This window comes from Cottoperca gobio, unplaced genomic scaffold (assembly GCF_900634415.1).
Source record: "Cottoperca gobio unplaced genomic scaffold, fCotGob3.1 fCotGob3_181arrow_ctg1, whole genome shotgun sequence".
Classification (NCBI taxonomy): domain Eukaryota; kingdom Metazoa; phylum Chordata; class Actinopteri; order Perciformes; family Bovichtidae; genus Cottoperca; species Cottoperca gobio.
In genome coordinates this window covers 1-23761 of record NW_021166827.1, presented here as the reverse complement: position 1 = coordinate 23761, position 23761 = coordinate 1, and the positions used below count along the sequence as shown (strand labels likewise).

At 37.9% G+C, this 23761-nt stretch overlaps 1 long non-coding RNA gene across 1 annotated transcript in view; it reads right to left on the bottom strand.

Moving 5' to 3' along the window:
- The window catches only part of LOC115004754 (uncharacterized), a 35056-nt gene extending 12024 nt beyond the window's left edge, over positions 1 to 23032 (bottom strand). The window contains exon 1 of the long non-coding RNA XR_003831876.1: positions 22561 to 23032. This is a non-coding gene — a long non-coding RNA (uncharacterized LOC115004754). The remainder of the gene's footprint in view (positions 1 to 22560) is intronic.
- Positions 23033 to 23761: the final 729 nt, after the last annotated feature.

Sequence of the window (23761 nt, the reverse complement as noted above, 5' to 3'; positions counted from 1 at the left end):
TACAGAGGAGGAAAGATGGAGGAGAGAGGAGGAGAGGAGAGAGAGAGAAGAGAGAGAAAGAGGAGAGAGTGTGTGTGTGTGTGTGTATGTGTGTGTGTGTGTTTCTAAAGAGCAAACAGCTCATTAAGAAGATGAAGCTTTATTGGTTTATTGACTGACACATAGAGACACTGGAGACGAACACTTGTGGCTCAGATATATTGATATTTGTAAGGTTTGTTTTTCAATCATTTACTAAAACTGCTCACAATTAAATTACTAAATAAAAGGTCAGAATTAAATCAGTGAATGTACTTGTTATATTTCAGCTCCGTAAACTACTGAAGCACCCATTACACTAGGCTATGCTAAGCTATGCTAAGCTATGCTAAAGTAAAATAAACCATTTCACAACCAATCACAACAAGCTCTCCTGTGACAAGTTTAAAATTCACCAATAAACCACAAAATAATCCGCTCAACGCGTTCAGATTATTGAACACAAACTGCAACAAACACATAGATAATAAGTGTCAAGTAAACGAGCCGTTCTGTAAACATGTACAACATTAGTTCACCGACCACACACATGAGCGCTACAATCATCACGTCACCAATCCAGCGCCAATCAAACGAGTAGCGGCAGCGACCTCCAGCAGGTAACAGCCTCTCCAGCTGAAAGCGTCTGTTCAGCGTCTGACCGGCTGCCTCTTTGGTCTCGGTAGATAATGGAGCTGCACGGTCTCGCTCCGGATTTCGACATCCTCTCTGCGCTGCGCCATAACGCCAAGTGCCGCTGTTTTAAATAGGAAACACTCCTGTTTGTCCTGTTACTCTCTGCAAAGCTCCCGTTTGACTTGACAATAAGTTTAAATAACAAATATCTAACTTTTAAATGAAATGCATAAATGCACCAAACCACACCGCTAACAAGTCTCTGTGCTAAGCTAAACTAGCATGAACTCATTCCAAACATGGAGGCTGATGAAAGTCTTGAGTTCTGCAGGTTTATGCTGATAATTAACATGTTGACCTGATGCTGGCGCTCACAATCCATCCCATAATAGTTGTTGAGATATTTCAATAAAAAACTACAAATATCAACCTGATGATGGCCCTAGATAAAGTCAGAATCCTCTTAAAGTTAATAAACAATTCTGAAAGAGTGTAAACATTGTGTTTAAATGATTTAAAACATATTCATTAGAAAACGTCCTTCTATACATATATATGTAACATATATACATATATACATATATATGTATATATGTATATATGTATATATGTAACATATATATGTATATATGTAACATATATATGTATATATGTTACATATATGTATAAATGTAACATATATATGTATATATGTTACATATATATGTATATATGTAACATATATATGTATATATGTAACATATGTATATATGTAACATATATATGTATATATGTAACATATATACATATATATGTAACATATATACATATATATGTTTCCTGCAGACGTCCATGTTGTCTCTGCTGCACGATGGAGATAAATGTCCGTCTCTGTTTAAACTGTGAACACAGCAGCTAACTGGGTCACCTGATTCACACTCCATTAACTGGTCCATGCTCGCCCCCCCCCCTCCACATCAAAGATTCATCTCAATGAAAACATGCAAACAGTCTCATGATGTTTTAATGTTTCCATGTAGAAATAATGCAGACGTTCACAGTCTACGTGTGAAATCTGCTAATCTTATGTGATGAAACTGTTTCAAGGTTTCCATTTTTGTGCAAACAATACATATTAAAACAATAAGGCTGCATTTATTTATGGACTTTATGGATTCAATGTTTGGTCTAAAAATGTTAGAAAGTAGTAAAAATCTATTTCTTCACATTCTTGTTTGTTCTGCACTTTTGCTTAAAAATGACTTAATATGCAAATATTATTATAAGCAATTAATAATATGTAGATTAAATTATCATTTCAGCTCAACAACAAATATAAAGAAATATGTATTTTAATAATATGACATCATCTACAGTTTATTTTATTAAATATTATTAGATTTATTAGACTTTTAATATTTATTTTATTATAAATATAGTTACTGTTTCTGGCGTTGTGACGACTTTAGAACAACTTTCCCTTTATAGAACTGAATGATGAAATAATTTAAGGGAAGAAGAAAATGTATTTTAAATAATGAGAAAAGGTTTCTATTTGGTGGCTGGAAACCTTTTCAGGTTGGACTCTTCCTGCAAAATGCTTAATTATAAAACGGAGATGAATATTATTTCTTAGCGTTTAATTAATATGTGTGTGTGTGTGCTGGAATAATGAGCCTCCTGCAGGTTTAAGTAATTAATCACAGGAAAATGAAAGTACTCCTTTAGTGTCAAGTTCACCTCTCCGGGTGTCGAGGCGAGACGGACCGTCTTTGACGTGACCTCCCCGTCAGTCTTCATCTCTTCTTCTGCTGTCTGCTCACATCTACTCTCCTCAGACCTGCAGGATCGGGTTTGATTCTTCTACCAGCTCAGATCATACAGAAAACACTAGAAATCTTAAATATCTGCTAATTATATCTTTATATTATATTATAAATGGTTTTACTTTACTTTACTGCTCTGTTTATCTTTATTTTGTTTTGTTTAACCTGTCATCATATAATTTCTTAATATGCAAATACTTATATATATGTATTACCATATTACCGTATTATTCAGATGACATGCTGATTTATATATAAAGATATCAGCAGATGAAAGGAACACTGACTAAGTGCATCGAACATCAAAGACTGGATGTTCAAATATGATCTAGATTTTAACAATTAGGTAAAAATATATATATATGATTTATTTATCTAAAGTGAGAGCAGGACTACGTCCAGATCTCTGTTTCTTCACATATGTGACACAGATCTGATTTTATGAACAGTAAAAATAACGTCACAATTTATAAGAAACAGTGTGTGTTTAATACGGAAGCCTCTGTGAGACCTACAGAAGAAAACAAGACCATCAGCAGAAGATCGGATATTTCGGTGAAGTTATGATTAATGTCTGAAATCAGAAGAAGCGATGTTTGATGGTGACTCGTACGTCAGCGATCAGCAAACAGAAGAAGGAAAACAAGAGTCAACACTGGTTCAATCAAAACATTTTCTTTTATTATATCTAAAAACTGCAGTTCCCATGAGCCTCAGTGGCTGTTGCTATGGAGATAAATTAATTCAGAGCTTTGAAATGTCTTGAGTCATTTGAAAAAGTCACAAGTTAATCAAGGCAAGTTGTGGCCAAATTATTCAAATCAAGTCCAAGTTATTCAAAACCAGTCCAAGTTATTCAAAACAACTCCAAGTTATTCAAATCCAGTCCAAGTTATTCAAAACCAGTCCAAGTTATTCAAAACAAGTCCAAGTTATTCAAAACCAGTCCAAGTTATTCAAAACAAGTCCAAGTTATTCAAAACCAGTCCAAGTTATTCAAAACAACTCCAAGTTATTCAAATCCAGTCCAAGTTATTCAAAACAAGTCCAAGTTATTCAAAACAAGTCCAAGTTATTCAAAACCAGTCCATATCAATCAAAAAAAGTCCAAGTTATTCAAAACCAGTGCAGGTTATTTAAACAAGTCCAAGTTATTCAAAACCAGTCCAAGTTATTCATACAAGTCCAAGTTATTCAAAACCAGTCCAAGTTACTCAAAACAAGTCCAAGTTATTCAAACAAGTCCAAGTTATTCAAAACCAGTCCATGTTATTCAAAACAAGTCCAAGTTATTCAAAACCAGTCCAAGTTATTCAAAACAGGTCCAAGTTATTCAAACAAGTCCAAGTTATTCAAAACCAGTCCAAGTTACTCAAAACAAGTCCAAGTTATTCAAACAAGTCCAAGTTATTCAAACAAGTCCAAATTAATCAAAACAAGTCCAAGTTATTCAAAACCAGTCCAAGTTACTCAAAACAAGTCCAAGTTATTCAAACAAGTCCAAGTTATTCAAACAAGTCCAAGTTATTCAAAATAAGTCCAAGTTATTCAAAACCAGTCCATGTTATTCAAAACAAGTCCAAGTTATTCAAAACCAGTCCAAGTTACTCAAAACCAGTCCATGTTATTCAAAACAAGTCCAAGTTATTCAAAACCAGTCCAAGTTATTCAAAACCAGTCCATGTTATTCAAAACAAGTCCAAGTTATTCAAAACCAGTCCAAGTTATTAAAAACAAGTCCAAGTTATTCAAAACCAGTGCAGGTTATTTAAACAAGTCCAAGTTATTCAAAACAAGTCCAAGTTATTCAAAACAAGTCCAAGTTATTCAAAACCACTCCAAGTTATTCAAATCCAGTCCAAGTTATTCGAAACCAGTCCAAGTTATTCAAAGCAAGTCCAAGTTATTCAAAACCAGTGCTGGTTATTTAAACAAGTCCAAGTTATTCATACAAGTCCAAGTTACTCAAAACCAGTCCAAGTAATTGAAAACAAGTCCAAGTTATTCAAAACAAGTCCAAGTTATTCAAAACCAGTCCAAGTTACTCAAAACCAGTCCAAGTAATTGAAAACAAGTCCAAGTTATTCAAAACCAGTCCAAATTAATCAAAACAAGTCCAAGTTATTCAAACAAGTCCAAGTTATTCAAAACAAGTCCAAGTTAATCAAAACAAGTCCAAGTTATTCAAACAAGTCCAAGTTATTCAAAACAAGTCCAAGTTATTCAAAACCAGTCCAAGTTATTCAAAACCAGTGCAGGTTATTTAAACAAGTCCAAGTTATTCAAAACCAGTCCATGTTATTCAAAACAAGTCCAAGTTATTCAAAACCAGTCCAAGTTATTAAAAACAAGTCCAAGTTATTCAAAACCAGTGCAGGTTATTTAAACAAGTCCAAGTTATTCAAAACAAGTCCAAGTTATTCAAAACCAGTGCAGGTTATTTAAACAAGTCCAAGTTATTCAAACAAGTCCAAGTTATTCAAATCCAGTCCAAGTTATTCGAAACCAGTCCAAGTTATTCAAAGCAAGTCCAAGTTATTCAAAACCAGTGCTGGTTATTTAAACAAGTCCAAGTTATTCATACAAGTCCAAGTTATTCAAAACCAGTCCAAGTTACTCAAAACCAGTCCAAGTAATTGAAAACAAGTCCAAGTTATTCAAAACCAGTCCAAATTAATCAAAACAAGTCCAAGTTATTCAAACAAGTCCAAGTTATTCAAAACAAGTCCAAGTTAATCAAAACAAGTCCAAGTTATTCAAACAAGTCCAAGTTATTCAAAACAAGTCCAAGTTATTCAAAACCAGTCCAAGTTATTCAAAACAACTCCAAGTTATTCAAATCCAGTCCAAGTTATTCAAAACAAGTCCAAGTTATTCAAAACAAGTCCAAGTTATTCAAAACCAGTCCAAGTTATTAAAAACAAGTCCAAGTTATTCAAAACCAGTGCAGGTTATTTAAACAAGTCCAAGTTATTCAAAACAAGTCCAAGTTATTCAAAACCAGTGCAGGTTATTTAAACAAGTCCAAGTTATTCAAACAAGTCCAAATTATTCAAATCCAGTCCAAGTTATTCGAAACCAGTCCAAGTTATTCAAAGCAAATCCAAGTTATTCAAAACCAGTGCTGGTTATTCAAAGCAAATCCAAGTTATTCAAAACCAGTGCTGGTTATTTAAACAAGTCCAAGTTATTCAAAACAAGTCCAAGTTATTCAAAACCAGTCCAAGTTATTCAAAACAAGTCCAAGTTATTCAAAACCAGTCCAAGTTACTCAAAACCAGTCCAAGTAATTGAAAACAAGTCCAAGTTATTCAAAACCAGTCCAAATTAATCAAAACAAGTCCAAGTTATTCAAACAAGTCCAAGTTATTCAAAACAAGTCCAAGTTAATCAAAACAAGTCCAAGTTATTCAAACAAGTCCAAGTTATTCAAAACAAGTCCAAGTTATTCAAAACCAGTCCAAGTTATTCAAAACCAGTGCAGGTTATTTAAACAAGTCCAAGTTATTCAAAACCAGTCCATGTTATTCAAAACAAGTCCAAGTTATTCAAAACCAGTCCAAGTTATTAAAAACAAGTCCAAGTTATTCAAAACCAGTGCAGGTTATTTAAACAAGTCCAAGTTATTCAAAACAAGTCCAAGTTATTCAAAACCAGTGCAGGTTATTTAAACAAGTCCAAGTTATTCAAACAAGTCCAAGTTATTCAAATCCAGTCCAAGTTATTCGAAACCAGTCCAAGTTATTCAAAGCAAATCCAAGTTATTCAAAACCAGTGCTGGTTATTCAAAGCAAATCCAAGTTATTCAAAACCAGTGCTGGTTATTTAAACAAGTCCAAGTTATTCAAAACAAGTCCAAGTTATTCAAAACCAGTCCAAGTTACTTAAAACCAGTCCAAGTAATTGAAAACAAGTCCAAGTTATTCAAAACCAGTCCAAATTAATCAAAACAAGTCCAAGTTATTCAAACAAGTCCAAGTTATTCAAAACAAGTCCAAGTTATTCAAAACCAGTCCAAGTTATTCAAAACCAGTGCAGGTTATTTAAACAAGTCCAAGTTATTCAAAACCAGTCCATGTTATTCAAAACAAGTCCAAGTTATTCAAAACCAGTGCAGGTTATTTAAACAAGTCCAAGTTATTCAAAACAAGTCCAAGTTATTCAAAACCAGTGCAGGTTATTTAAACAAGTCCAAGTTATTCAAACAAGTCCAAGTTATTCAAATCCAGTCCAAGTTATTCGAAACCAGTCCAAGTTATTCAAAGCAAATCCAAGTTATTCAAAACCAGTGCTGGTTATTTAAACAAGTCCAAGTTATTCAAAACAGGTCCAAGTTATTCATACAAGTCCAAGTTACTCAAAACAAGTCCAAGTTATTCAAAACAAGTCCAAGTTATTCAAAACCAGTCCAACTTACTCAAAACCAGTCCAAGTAATTGAAAACAAGTCCAAGTTATTCAAAACCAGTCCAAATTAATCAAAACAAGTCCAAGTTATTCAAAACAAGTCCAAGTTAATCAAAACAAGTCCAAGTTATTCAAACAAGTCCAAGTTATTCAAAACAAGTCCAAGTTATTCAAAACCAGTCCAAGTTATTCAAAACCAGTGCAGGTTATTTAAACAAGTCCAAGTTATTCAAAACCAGTCCAAGTTATTCAAAACCAGTCCAAGTTACTCAAAACCAGTCCAAGTAATTAAAAACAAGTCCAAGTTATTCAAAACCAGTCCAAATTAATCAAAACAAGTCCAAGTTATTCAAAACCAGTCCAAGTTATTCAAAACCAGTCCAAGTTATTCAAACAAGTCCAAATTACTCAAAACCAGTCCAAGTAATTGAAAACAAGTCCAAGTTATTCAAAACAAGTCCAAGTTATTCAAAACCAGTCCAAGTTACTCAAAACCAGTCCAAGTAATTGAAAACAAGTCAAAGTTATTCAAAACCAGTCCAAATTAATCAAAACAAGTCCAAGTTATTCAAACAAGTCCAAGTTATTCAAAACAAGTCCAAGTTAATCAAAACAAGTCCAAGTTATTCAAACAAGTCCAAGTTATTCAAAACCAGTCCAAGTTATTCAAAACCAGTGCAGGTTATTTAAACAAGTCCAAGTTATTCAAAACCAGTCCAAGTTATTCAAAACCAGTCCAAGTTACTCAAAACCAGTCCAAGTAATTAAAAACCAGTCCAAGTTATTCAAAACAAGTCTAAGTTTTTGAAAACCAGTCCAAGTTATTCAAACAAGTCCAAGTTATTCAAAACCAGTCCAAGTTACTCAAAACCAGTCCAAGTAATTGAAAACAAGTCCAAGTTATTCAAACAAGTCCAAGTTATTCAAAACCAGTCCAAATGAATCAACACAAGTCCAAGTTATTCAAACAAGTCCAAATTATTCAAAACCAGTCCAAATTAATCAAAACAAGTCCAAGTTAATCAAAACAAGTCCAAGTTATTCAAACAAGTCCAAGTTATTCAAAACCAGTCCAAATTAATCAAAACAAGTCCAAGTTATTCAAAACAAGTCCAAGTTATTCAAACAAGTCCAAGTTAATCAAAACAAGTCCAAGTTATTCAAAACAAGTCCAAGTTATTCAAACAAGTCCAAGTTATTCAAACCAGTCCAAGTTAATCAAAACAAGTCCAAGTTATTCAAACAAGTCCAAGTTATTCAAAACAAGTCCAAGTTAATCAAAACAAGTCCAAGTTAATCAAAACAAGTCCAAGTTATTCAAAACAAGTCCAAGTTAATCAAAACAAGTCCAAGTTATTCAAACCAGTCCAAGTTACTCAAAACAAGTCCAAGTTATTCAAACAAGTCCAAGTTATTCAAACAAGTCCAAGTTATTCAAACAAGTCCAAGTTACTCAAAACAAGTCCAAGTTATTCAAACAAGTCCAAGTTATTCAAAACAAGTCCAAGTTATTCAAAACAAGTCCAAGTTATTCAAACAAGTCCAAGTTATTTAAAACAAGTCCAAGTTATTCAAAACAAGTCCAAGTTATTTAAAACAAGTCAAAGTTATTCAAAACAAGTCCAAGTTATTAAAACAAGTCCAAGTTATTCAAAAGAAGTCCAAGTAATTCAAAACAAGTCCAAGTAATTCAAAACAAGTCCAAGTTTATACCTAAGTTATATCTAAATACTTCTTCTAGTCATCGCCCACAGACTCAGGAGTTCGCGGCCTCGTCATGTTTTTCCTTGAACATTTAAGTATGAGGTAATGTCAGCACGTCACTCGGCTTTCTGTCAGACATCAGCTGCAGGAATCTATTTAAAGGAAGGGCACACGCCGGCCGGCGGAGGTGAGGCAGAGTTTGTGCTACTTACTTCAGCCATCTACTCGCCTTTTGATGCCTTAATTCAATTCAATTACGGCCTGTAATGACTTTGGTCCGGGAGTATTTATACTGAACGTTCTGCCCTGGATCTAACACAGACTCGTAGAGCAGTTCTCTGTGCTGCCCAGGCGCCCACGAGCAAGACACAAAACGTCCACTCAGTATCTGCGGATGGGAGCCATGCAAATAGTGTGAATTACCATTTAATGCATTAATTATTAAATCACAAATCCTAAATCCAGTGAATGTTAATCAAAGCAGAGTTGGATTGTTTAGATATAATATCTATTATTATTATTATTATTATTATTATTATTATTATTACTATTATTGTTATTGTTATTATTATTGTTAGTATTATTATTGTTATTATTATTATTAGTATTATTATTGTTATTGTGCATTAAAGGGAATACTTGTGTTGGTTTATTCATTGTTAACTTAAATAACTATTACTAACTAAATAGTATTTCCTAAAATTAGTGAAAAATGTAGCGCCAGAACATAAAACCTTTATCACTGCAACATAGTTTTATAAATATATATATATATTTTATATATAAATGTATAAATATTTATTTAAAATATATATATCTGAATATTTATATCAAATATATATATAATAATTATATATAAAATATATATATATATATATTCAATATAAATATTTATGTTTATATACAATATATATATATGTTATGAACAGATTTAATTTCCCTTCTGATCTGAGAAATGTACCAAAGACACTGAGAAAAACTGCATAAAAAACATGAAATAAATAACATTTCTCAGTACAAACAGCTCACTGACAAATGTGAGACTTTCTTGGCTGCAGAAGGAGATGAAGGTCAATAAAAGGACTTTAATGCAGTTTAATGTGACCCTTCGCTCGCTGTGTGACTCAGAGGACGGCGACATGTTTTCCTATCAGACCGATGATATCAGCATCACGTCACGGCCTCGCCATCTGTATGAAAACAGACGCGAGGACGAACCAAAAGATTATAATAACATCCAGCTTAATAACTTTGATTAAAACAAGCTGCAGAATGATTGGTTGAACTAATGAATTAATATTCAAATGAATATGAATTAATAAAAATAAATCAGCCGCAGAGGTCCAGAGGAAGAGAAGAAGAGGTTTGCTGCTTGTTACGAGGCTGCTCGTTGAGCTGTGGTGGGGGAGGGGTGCATCCATAATACATGAGCACACACACACACACACACACACACACACACACACACACACACACAAGAGGGCCGGGATGATTTCAGGGCCATTAAATGGAGATGCTGCCATAAATCATGTGACCAGCCTCCTACTGACCAATCTGCCCACACAAACACACACACACACACACACACAGACACACACACACACACACTCGCACGCGCACGCACACACACACACACACACACACAGGATTGTCTTCAGTCAGCAGATACTGCAGGTTCAATACTACATAGGAGGTGAGTGTGTGTGTTTATGCACGTCTATCTATCATCGTGAGAACCGTTTCTAGACTTGTGAAGTAAGGACTTTGAGGATTCTTTTAGAAATTCAAGATTCTCCGGCGATAAGTAGGTTAAAGTTATAAGTACAATCGTGTGAAATGCTTTCGCTGGGAGGCTGGGTTATGGACAAGCAATAACTAGCTTTAAAAAAAAGACGTGAATTCTATGTCTTTGTAAAAAGTTGGGATATTTATAAAACAGTAAAAACTGTTTGTGTAAAGAAAATAAATTATGGAAAGACATTAAAGGAAAGTAAACATAAGTAGTGGACACTTTTGGTTCTAGATATAAAACAACGCAACATTTTGTAAAATAACCGATTTTAAGAATAGTGAGGGTTTTTTAGAAAAGTGAAGATATCTTTAGAAATGGAAACACTTTTGAATAGTGATGACGTCTTTCAAAGACATTTTTTAAACTATATTTTGGGACAATTCATTCATATCTCATACTCTCCTAACTGTGAGCTTCTCTCTCTCCTGTCAATCAGCTTGATTACATTTTAACTATTCACTTTGAATTGCCCTGTTGTTAAAAGCTGTTGTGCAAAATAACATTAAATAAAGGCTGTATGTTCAATACAGCCTTTATCGCTGATTTAAATGTTTATTTGTAATTACTTTTTAATTGAGGGAGGGGGGGGTGTTTAATGTTAATAAATGTATAATGTCTTTTAAGCTACTGGATGCCTAAATTTCCCTCGGGATGAATAAAGTATCTATCTATCTAAATCAACATTTCGTTCTCACTTCTTCACAGGGCTGAAGGTTGAAAGTATTTTTTTTTATCTAATTGTTAGGGACTCTGGCATGTAAAGTTTTGACAACGAGGGCCCCAAGTATAGAAATAGAGATGTGTGTGTGTGTGTGTGTGTGTGTGTGTGTGTGTGTGTGTGTGTGTGTGTGTGTGTGTGTGTGTGGACTACAGTAATAGGAGGAAATGGATAATCCGACCACAATCAAATCTAAATCAACTGAATCTCACCTCCGGCAGACTGAAAGTGTGCGAGCTGAAAACCATCGAGCAGAAACACGTGGACGCTTTAAACAGAAAAAACATGCAGTAAAACTAAAGAACACGGATATTAAACATAAAGTTCTTTTGAAAATGTCAAATGTTACATATTACTAGTTAATCTCATTTGAAATGAGAGGAATGTGTGTTGAACTACTTCTGTGTTACTTTAGTACGACAGTTATTATAAAAGAGTAATGTTTCATAGCAGGTAACAACAACAATAACAACAACAACACGGTGAATATCGTCACTTAGAATCTGGAAGTAATTGTGGTGGTAACACATTACGTGACAAAGTGTTGTAATATAGTAATATAAATACAAATCAAAATCCATTATTAACGTGTAAACAACGATTAGGGATGAAAGAATCGTATTGTGATGTGATATTATGTTTTGTGATAGATTCTCAAAAACACTGAATCGATTTCCAATGAATAGTTTTTATGCAAATAGGAACTCATTCGATGCTTCTTTTCATTTGCAAAGATACGCAGCCTCTCAAAGTTTGTGCTATGATGTTGACCTTAAAGGGACAAAAACTTCAGATCGGATTGATGAAAAAAGTTAACTTTCTTCTTCATACACACATATTGTATGTTGTATGTACTGTGACAGCATAAGATTGAAAAGTCACAATATATATTCTCGCTCACTAGGGATGTAAGATGTATATTTAGTAGTCGATAACAACACCAGTGAAATTCCACGATTCTCAATACTAATTGGACACTACAGTAAAAATAAACAATAACCCCACTTTATTACTCCTACATCACTCCTTTATCACTCCTATCTCACTCCTTTATTACTCCTTTATTACTCCTACATCACTCCTTTATTACTCCTACATCACTCCTTTATTACTCCTACATCACTCCTTTATCACTCCTACATCACTCCTTTATTACCTCCTACATCACTCCTTTATCACTCCTACATCACTCCTTTATTACGCCGGGAGCACGCCTACAGCACTCCTTTATTACGCCTACATCACGCCTTTATCACCCCTACATCACTCCTTTATTACTCCTTTAGCACTCCTACATCACTCCTTTATTACTCCTACATCACTTCTTTATCACTCCTACATCACGCCTTTATTACTCCTTTATCACTCCTACAGCACTCCTTTAGGACTCCTACATCACTCCGGGATCACTTCTATCTCACGCCTTTAGGACTCCTTTATTACTCCGACATCACTCCTTTATTACGCCGACATCACTCCTTTATTACTCCTACATCACTCCTTTATCACTCCTACATCACTCCTTTATTACTCCTACAGCACTCCTTTAGCACGCCTACATCACTCCTTTATTACTCCTTTAGCACGCCTACATCACTCCTTTAGGACTCCTACATCACTCGGGGATTACTCCTTTATCACTCCGACAGCACGCCTTTAGGACGCCTACAGCACGCCTTTATCACTCTCACTCCGACAGCACGCCTTTAGGACGCCTACAGCACGCCTTTATCACTCCTTTATTACGCTACAGCACGCGGGAGGACGCCTACATTACTCCTTTATTACGCCTTTATCACGCCTACAGCACTCCTTTATTACTCCGACATCACTCCTTTAGCACGCCTACAGCACTCCTTTATTACCCGGGATCACTCCTACATCACTCCTTTAGGACGCCTACATCACTCCGGGATCACTCCTTTATTACGCCTACATCACTCCTTTATTACTCCGACATCACTCCGGGATCACTCCGACATTACTCCTTTAGGACTCCTACATTAGGCCTTTATTACTCCTACAGCACTCCTTTATTACTCCTACATTATTCCTTTAGGACTCCGACATCACGCCGGGATTACTCCTACATCACCTCTTTATCACTCCGACATCACTCCTTTATCACTCCTACATCACGCCTTTAGGACTCCTACATCACTCCGGATCACCCGACATCACTCCGGGATACTCCTTTACTCCATCACTCCTTTATTACTCCTACATCACTCCTTTATCACTCCTACATCACTCCTTTATCACTCCTACATTACTCCTTTATTACTCCTACATCACTCCTTTATTACTCCTTACTCCTACATCACTCCTTTATTACTCCTACATCACTCCTTTATCACTCCTACATCACTCCTTTATTACTCCTACATTACTCCTTTATCACTCCTACATCACTCCTTTATTACTCCTACATTATTCCTTTATTACTCCTTTATTACTCCTACATCACTCCTTTATTACTCCTACATCACTCCTTTATTACTCCTACATTATTCCTTTATTACTCCTACTTCACTCCTTTATTACTCCTACATTACTCCTTTATTATTCCTACATCACTCCTTTATTACTCCTACATCACTCCTTTATTACTCCTACATTACTCCTTTATTACTCCTACATCACTCCTTTATTATTCCTACATCACTCCTTTATTACTCCTACATTACTCCTTTATTACTCCTACATCACTCCTTTATTATTCCTACATCACTCCTTTATTACTCCAACACACACTCTTTATTACTTCTGTTTTATGACAGGAAGTTAAACTCATAATTCATCTAAAATATATTTTTTATTGAAAACATATTCAAACATCCTGATTTATTCAAGTTTCTCACCAAAAACTAAATTGTACAAGTTTACATTTGAACACATCATGATAACGTTATAATTCACCTTCAACAATACAAATTTTTACTGAATAGAGTCTGAACGCATCATAATGTAACTCAGTGGAACCTCCGTTACTGTTAGCTAACAACCAACAGCTGACAGCTAATGTTAGCTAGCTCTCCTACAGATATTACCACATATTTGTTGTTTACTATGTAGCATTATCAGGGAAAACCGGGTCGACAGGAAGTTTACTGCGTCCTTTTGGATTTTAACAAGTCAATGGGACACTATTAGTCTCGACCCCCTGGTACTTTCCGTAGAACAACGAGTACCGTCACATTTTCTATATATCGAACGGTAACTCCCTGTTTCGTGATACGCATCGTGTTTCCAGATTCTTGCGAACACACAGCCCAAACCATAACACTGCAGGGAATATATGAGCAGAGAATAACGTCAGGATGTGAAAGTGACCTCCTGTGAGCCGGCAGTAACGCTGGGTTTGCCCTTGACTTGGCTGAAGGATGGCCACCGGCACACACACACACACACACACAGTGATGAGCTAGCTATGATTAGCATCACGCCTGTAGCCGCTTTCCGCTGTATTCTTGTACATGAACCATATTCAGAGTATCACCTCATGATGAGCTAACTGATCATTATAACCTGCAGGTTCTTGGTTCGACCTTCAGCTAAGGTATTCATATAACCTTCAAGATATTGAACAGTACGCAGACCAAACAGTTTTCTGAATGCTGCACACAATGCAATGCAAGAAGAAATTGAAGAGCAGCTGAAAAAACTTTAAACTTATTGAGAATTGTGACAGAACAGCTCTTAAATCTTTGAAAACAAATGTTTCTGTCCATTTGTGAAGTTTAAATGTAAAAGTAAAGTATGTTAATTTCTGCTAAGATAAATCGTTTTTTTTAAACATACTGTGTACAGGTAGGATCTTAGCAGCAGCGGTAAAGTGAGACACTTTAAAATCTAAATGTTGAAATGTAAAAATTACAAATTCGACAGATTTGACACGAGAATTTCAACAATTAAAAAATGAGTACAAGACGCTGAATCTCCTCTGCTCAGTGAAACTTTAATTTAAAAGGGTCAGACAGCAGGAAGCGTCAGTCTGCAACACTGTTCGTTGGAACTTTAACTTGAAAGGTTCAGGCTACAGGAAGTGTAAGACCACTGAAGCTCATTGTAACTTTAATTTGAAAGGGTCACACAGCAGGAAGTGTCAGACCACTGCGGTCAAGGTGCCCTTGAGCATGTCACACTAAGAGAGATGAGACAGCAGCAGCTGTGTGTGTTGTGTGTGTGTTGTGTGTGTGTTCTGGGTAAATAACGTCAAACAAACAGACCCCACCCACCTGGTTCCTCCAGGAGGACAAAACAAATACTCTGTTCTGCGGTCGCTGCTCATGTGTCTGCTTTACTGTTTTATCATAGAAACAATATTTAATCTGTATCTTTTATATTTAGAATGAGAAATTAACTTAGTGACACAGTGTCTGTAAACATTATTACATAAACCAGCTTTGGAAGTTTTCATGTTTCACAAACTGCAGTTCCTCAAATGGCCACTCGAGGCTCTAAAAGTTCTCTCCATAGGCCTCCATGTTAAAAAGCTTCACAGCAGAAAGAAACGTGTTGACGGCCTGGAACAAAACCAGTTTCAGTCTCTACAGCTAATGTCCCTCTTCATGAGAACTGTACGGGGACGACTCTTTATTTAACTCTCCTGATTTAATTATATTAAGGATTAAAGTTAGGCATTATTCGGGGCGTGGCCGCTTTGAGTAACAGGTGGGGGCTGTCTCAGGTCGCTAACCGATAGCTGTCTGCTGCGTCACCTGACTGCCTCAGCTCCACCCACGACGCATATTTTTAGATTAGCCGGAGTTAGACGGTTTCCAAGACGGCCGCCCACTTTGAGCTTCACAGCGACTCTTCAGAAACCTGAGGGCGATTGCGTTATCAGCTTCCCGATTAGCATTGGGTTTAAATCTGAAACATTGCCAAATATTTTGCTTTTGCTTTTCACTTTGACACCAAATCGTCTTGTCTGTCAGCGCTCCGTGAGGAGAGGAATCTGACTCCCTGCAGCTCCGTCTGACAACACACTTAGTATTTTACAAATTAAAGTTTTAAATAATTAATGAATTAATGAATTCTCTCCATTAATAGTTTATTATCAATCACCTGAGAGAGAAAAAATATTAATTGATGAAAATAGCTGCATAATTTGAACAGCATTTATTAGAGAAAATAGAAAAGTTTGTATAAAGATTTCTCTGCAGACTGATGACGTGAGGTCAAATCTGAATGTGTGTGTGTGTGTGTGTGTGTGTGTGTGTGAGCGTGTGTGTGTGTGTGTGTGTGTGTGTATGTGTGAGCGTGTGTGTGTGTGTGTGTTTCTTTTTTCCTTTACAAATAATCTATATGAAACCTTTGGGGGTGAATTATGTCCCTATTTGCCCTCCCACCCTTCTGTTATAATCAATGAGACTGAAATGGGATACGATGCACACACACACACGCACACACAAACAAACACACACACACACACACACAAACGCACACGCACACGCACACGCACATACACAACTTCTGAACACATGTCAAGTGTCCTACTAATGCTCACCTAAAAAAATACTTATTTACTTATTTTTCTCTGTTTTGCATTTAATTGACAAAACAAGACATTTGGAGACATTTGGAGACACCATGACTCTGAGGAACTGGGAAGGACATTTTTCACTTTTTTTGACATTTTATAGACCAAACTATTAATCTAAAAATAATCCTAAAACAAACATGTTTCTGAGCTGCAGACACCAACCAAACTCTGTACAGTTTTCAGAGGATTTAAGAAAGAACAAATTCATCTTTCTTTATCTTTTCTCTCATCACATTATGATATCAAAAGTCTTCTCTACTAGAGGAAATCCATTTTCATTTTAGGAGTTATATTTTAAGATATTCAGTCAAAGAAAATATCAGACTGCCGCAAAAACGTCTCCAAATGTCCTGAAATATTTCCGAACATAACCTCAGTATTTGTGACTTCTACCGTTCAACATACTGCTCTCTATGTGCAGTAAAGAACACCCCAAGTCCAGCAGGCTGCCCCTTTATAGTGGACATGGATATGGATATAAGACTCATAATGCTGACTCAAGTCAGGGTTTAGGACTCATAATGCTGACTCATGTCAGGATTTAGGACTCATAATGCTGACTCATGTCAGGGTTTAGGACTCATAACGCTGACTCATGTCAGGGTTTAGGACTCATAATGCTGACTCATGTCAGGATTTAGGACTCATGATGCTGACTCATGTCAGGGTTTAGGACTCATAACGCTGACTCATGTCAGGGTTTAGGACTCATAATGCTGACTCATGTCAGGATTTAGGACTCATGATGCTGACTCATGTCAGGGTTTAGGACTCATGACGCTGACTCAAGTCAGGGTTTAGGACTCATAATGCTGACTCATGTCAGGATTTAGGACTCATGATGCTGACTCATGTCAGGGTTTAGGACTCATAACGCTGACTCATGTCAGGGTTTAGGACTCATAATGCTGACTCATGTCAGGGTTTAGGACTCATAATGCTGACTCATATCAGGGTTTAGGACTCATAACGCTGACTCATGTCAGGGTTTAGGACTCATAACGCTGACTCATGTCAGGGTTTAGGACTCATAACGCTGACTCATGTCAGGGTTTAGGACTCATAACGCTGACTCATGTCAGGGTTTAGGACTCATAATGCTGATTCATATCAGGGTTTAGGACTCATAACGCTGACTCATGTCAGGGTTTAGGACTCATAATGCTGACTCATGTCAGGGTATAAGACTCATAACGCTGACTCAAGTCAGGGTATAAGACTCATAACGCTGACTCATGTCAGGGTTTAGGACTCATAATGCTGACTCATGTCAGGGTTTAGGATCATAACGCTGACTCATGTCAGGGTTTAAGACTCATTCCTGCAAAACTGTATCGGTCCAAATGTTTATTGTAACTCAAACAGTGTAGAACAGAAAGATGTTCTTGCAGTCCTTCTCAAACATTTCATAATTTTAACAAACTGAATCTGAAGATCTGAACTTCCAACTACTTCCATATAGATAAGACGTGAAGCTGTGAAGATATTTAAGTTCTTCTGATTGATTCCTGAATGAAGTACTTTGTGATAAGTTTCAGGTCCAAAGTGACGACAACACTTGAGAATATGAATATTTATAAATATTTTCACTTTTACCAAAAAAAATCAGAAAATGAACAGGAGGAAGAGGAGGAAGAAAAGGAGGAAGAAGAGGGAGTGGGAGGAAAATGAAGAGGAAGGGGAGGAAGAAGAAAAAGGAGGAAGAGGGAGGAGTGGGAGGAAAAGGAAGAGGAAGGGGAGGAAGAAGAAATGGAGAAAAAGAAGGAGGAAACTGAGGAGGAGGGAGGAAGAACAGGAGGAAGAGGAGGAAGAATATGAGGAAGAGGAAGAAGAAGACGCATTGTCTCGGTGATGTGGACGATTACATAAATTATAATAGTTAGTGAGCGGCTGCTGCATGATACAGCAGCATCTGTTACCGGCAGGATCCAACATGGCCGACAGGAGGAGGTTTCACTCACGACTAAAAAGGAAAGAGGAAGCTACACTCTTCTTCTGTGGTGTCTGCAGGAGTGGACGAATGGAGCTCAAATTCTTACAACATTTCTATAAAAATATGAAAATAAAACCTGACGACTGCTGTTGTGTGAATATTAGTATAATAAATACACAAACTAGTCTGTGCCATGAAAGCACTGCAGAAGAAGAGTTAAAGAGCTCAACGCAATGATGGAGAACAAGATGTAAATGTGTGTAAATGTGAGGAAGATCTCGTCATCATTTATTCACTGAACAAACACAAATATTTACTGCACAAAATTCAAATAACCTGCACAAATTAAAAATGTGTAAAACAACAAGTGTTTTCCTGTCCAGCAGAAACATGTCTGTCAGAGTAGAGAAGACCTTTTATATCATCATGTGAGGACATAAAGAAAGTCGTTCCTTAGATCCTCTGAACATCGTACAGAGTTCGGTTGGTGGCTCAGAAACGTCTCACGTGGACGTGTTTTGTTTTCATTATGGATTAATCTGCAGATTATATTCTAGATGAATGGTTGGATGTATAATATAGTGGAAGATGTCCATCATAGTTCCTCAGAGACGTCTTTAATGTTCCGTCACTTTAATATAAAACAGAAGCAGACCTCCAGGTTTGAGGCTGAAACACACTTTTACAGAGACATGAATGAATGAACTAATTGATCGATTATGAAAACACATTATTTCTCTGTGGTTTGTCACTGCAGCTGTAATCAGATCTTTGATGACTCCTAATTCTCTTCTTTATCTTTTCCTCCATCATCCTGTCACCCCCCTTATTCCTCCATGTCTCCATCATCTCTTCATCTTCACTGCCTCCATCTCTTCTTGCATGTTTATCCTTCCATCCCACAACGCTTTAGCTCCCTTCCATGTCTCCTCCATCTTCCCTGTTTCCTTTCCTTATTCCTCCTTTACATCTTCACTAACTGACTTAAGTCTGTCAAATATGGAGATTTGCTGCTTTTCTCTTATGCTTGTTATTTTTCTGACATTTTATACAACAAACCTTTGATCCATAATGAAAATACTGTTTAATAATAACGTTTCTGAGCCACCAACCAAACTCTGTACGATGTTCAGAGGATTTAAGAAACAACTTTATCTTTCTTTATATTTTCTGTCCTAACATGATGATATAAAAGCTGGAGGCGTTTGGAGACGTTTGGAGAAGTTTGGAGAAGTTTAGAGACGTTTGGAGACGTTTAGAAACTTTTGGAGACTTTTGGAGACGTTTAGAGACATTTGGAGACATTTGGAGACGTTTAGACACGTTTGGAGACGTTTGGAGACGTTTGGAGAAGTTTAGAGACTTTTGGAGACGTTTAGAGACTTTTGGAGACATTTGGAGACGTTTAGAGACGTTTAGAGACTTTTGGAGACATTTGGAGACGTTTAGAGACGTTTGGAGACATTTGGAGACATTTGGAGACGTTTAGAGACGTTTGGAGACATTTGGAGACGTTTAGAGACGTTTGGAGACATTTGGAGACTTTTGGAGACGTTTAGAGACGTTTAGGGACTTTTGGAGACGTTTAGAGACGTTTGGAGACATTTGGAGACGTTTAGAGACGTTTAGAGACTTTTGGAGACGTTTAGAGACGTTTAGGGACTTTTGGAGACGTTTAGAGACTTTTGGAGACGTTTAGAGACTTTTGGAGACGTTTAGAGACGTTTGGAGACATTTGGAGACGTTTGGAGAAGTTTAGAGACGTTTGGAGACATTTAGAGACTTTTGGAGACTTTTGGAGACATTTGGAGACGTTTAGAGACGTTTAGAGACGTTTAGAGACGTTTAGAGACTTTTGGAAACGTTTAGAGACGTTTGGAGACGTTTAGAGACGTTTGGAGACGTTTAGAGACGTTTGGAGACATTTGGAGACGTTTGGAGACGTTTAGAGACGTTTAAAGACGTTTGTTTCAATTATCAACTGCTTGTTTAATAATCTCTGGTTTCTGCTTCTGAAACGTGAGGACAGTTAGTGAATATATTTATGGTTCTGGACAACAGACATCAATGTTTTATAGACCAAACCATCACATAATGAAGATAATCAGTAATTACTGTAGATGGTTGAAGGATGGAGAAGGGAGGAGGGTGGAGAGGAGGAAAAAGAAGGGATGGAGGAAAGCTGGATTTAGAAAGGGAGGAGAGAGGGAATGCAGGGATGAAGAAAGATGGAAAAAGATGGAAAAGATGTAGGATGTGATGGAGGAGGACGAAGGGGTGGATGGACAGCAGTGCGGTAAACTCCAGGCGGTGCTGAGCCTGTCACTTTTTTAATGCAAATTACCTCCCCACACACACACACACACACACACACACACACACGCACACACACACACAAACACACGCACACACACACACACACACACACTCACTCATACACACACACACGCACACACACACAAACACACACACACACACACACACAAACACACACACACACACACACTCATACACACACACACGCACACACAAACACACGCACATGCACACACACGCACACACACACACTCATACACACACACGCACACACACACACAAACACACGCACACACACACACACACACACACTCATACACACACACACGCACACACACACACAAACACACGCACACACACACACAGCTGCTGATTTATTGATCAGCTTCTGATCTCCCACAATTCATCTGTAACAGAAAAGGAAATGTAATAAAATGGAAATTAATTCATGAAAATATCCAATAAATCACTCAAACATTAGATGGACACACAGACAGATATTAATATGTATGTATTAATAGATGTATCGATAGATATATTAATATATATTTAGCTGGATGGCCGTGTTGCATGATATTCAGTTCTTCGCTGCCTGACGCGAACCCGGTTGAACCCGGGTGGTGGCGGCGGAAGGCGCGTGGAGCTGCTGCAGATTTGAGCAGCTGATGTGACACCCCTACACCCCACCCCCTCCTCCCACCCCAAAAAATCCCACCACAATCCGCCCAAACCGCCGGCATCAGCTGTTAGCTCAGAGAACTCCTCACCGCACCGCGTCGTTCCGCATAGCCTATACCGCACGCGTTAAAACCTCCGGTCACCCGATGCAGACACACATAATCATAAAATGGGTGAGGCTTTGGTACAATGAAGGGACCCCCTCCCCCCTCCCTGACCCCCCCCCCCCCCCCCCACACACATTATCACCGTACAGGAGCGGCAGGACACACACGGAAAAGGAGCAGATAAAGCCGCATCCTCCGCTCCGCGCCTCCTGCACCCTGATTCATCCATCCCGCCGCGTATCGATCCCCCTGATCGGGGCTGATGCTCCCACATTCACGAGGCTCTCTGTCAGGGAGGAGGCGCGCGCGGGTTGCAGGATGCGGCCTCGGAGAAAAGAAAAGAAAAATCACTGCATTTTGTTCCGCTCTCCATCAGGTCACACGGGCACGCGTGCACATACACGTCAGCATGGATGGGAGCGTTTTTTTTTTTTTTTTAAAGCCTAACCCGTTTTCCCATCATGCATGCAGCGCTGCACGAGCAGAGAAACCCTGAGCAGGGCCTCTGCGTCTAAACCCGCCGAGACGCGCTCACATGTCAGTTTTAAAGGCGGAAAAGAGAGAATAAAACGTGCACGCGCTGTAAGCGTGACCTCCAGCCGGAGCGCCCCGCACAGCAAACCCAACATCCGCTCACACTGAGAGAAACCATCTAATGTGTGCAGATCCTCCATTTCAGGCTCATCCCTCACACTCTGCGTGCACAGCAGGAGCCGCTCCACGCGCACACCCACCGGCACAAATGTCGCTTTTTAGCTGCTTTCATCGACCCGCCGCTCCGGAGAGGCGGAGAGGCCGTGCGGCTGCGGCGGCCGCAGGTGGAGGGAGAGAAGGGGGAGGGGGAGGAGGAAACATGGAGGCCAACATGGATGGAAATAAAGAAGAAATGCTCCGCTTACACTTCGCAGTTCCGCCGTACGGTCCTTCATGGTGTGGCCGCGCCGAGCTGGCTGCTAGAAAACGGAGAATCGGCCCTGGTGCGGGGGGAGGGGGGAGGTTTCCGACGTCGTTTTGCTCTCCGAGATTCCCCAACAAGGTTTTTTTTCCTGTTCGTCCTCCTCTTCGTTTTTCACCTCTTCTTCACTTCCCGTGCACGGACTCAGAGATGGAGGGAGGAACAGCGTGGTGTGACGCGTCTCCGCCTTCTGCTGCCGCCGATTGTTTTTTTATTATCCGGCGTGTTCACCTCCTCCGCTGGTTCTTCTTCTTCTTTTTTTAAATCGTGCCTCTCCGCCGCTCTGGCTCAGCCTGGCCCCCCTTTCGGTTCCGCGGCTTTCTCCTCGTCCTCCTCGGTGCGGTCGCAGTGTGGCCCCGCAGCGCGCAAAGCAGCAGCAGCCCGGCAGGAACACCGACCGAGAGAGAGAGAGTGAGAGAGTGGGGGAGGGAGGGAGGGGGGGAGGGAGTGTGGTACTGATGCTGCAGAAAAAGAGAGAGGAGGGAGGGAGGACGGGGGGTGGGGGGGGGGGGCGATGCGGTGGGGATGGAGCACCTGTGCGCATGCGTCAACTCCATCCACCCTCCATTTGTACCTGCTGCTGCCTCTCCCCCCTCCTCCCTCTCCGCAGCAGCAAGGAGGTGTGTTTGGTTTCAGGTGAATGAGGATCAGAGGGGGGGGGGGCAATCTGTTCATCCTGTTTCTTTATATGTATCATAAATAGATATGATATATATTTAATAATCTAGACTGCAACTTTTAACATTGTATATTCCACATAAGTTATACATATATATATATATATACATATACATATATATATATACATATACATATATATATACATATATATGTATATATATATGTATATATATATGTATATATATATATATACATATATATATATATATACATATATGTATATATATATATGTATATATATATATACATATATATATATGTATATATATATGTATGTATATATATATACATATATATATATACATATATGTATATATATATATATATGTATATATATATATATATATATATATATATATATATACATATACATATATATATATATATATGTATATATATGTATATATATACATATATATATATATATACATATATGTACTGTATATATATATATATGTATATAT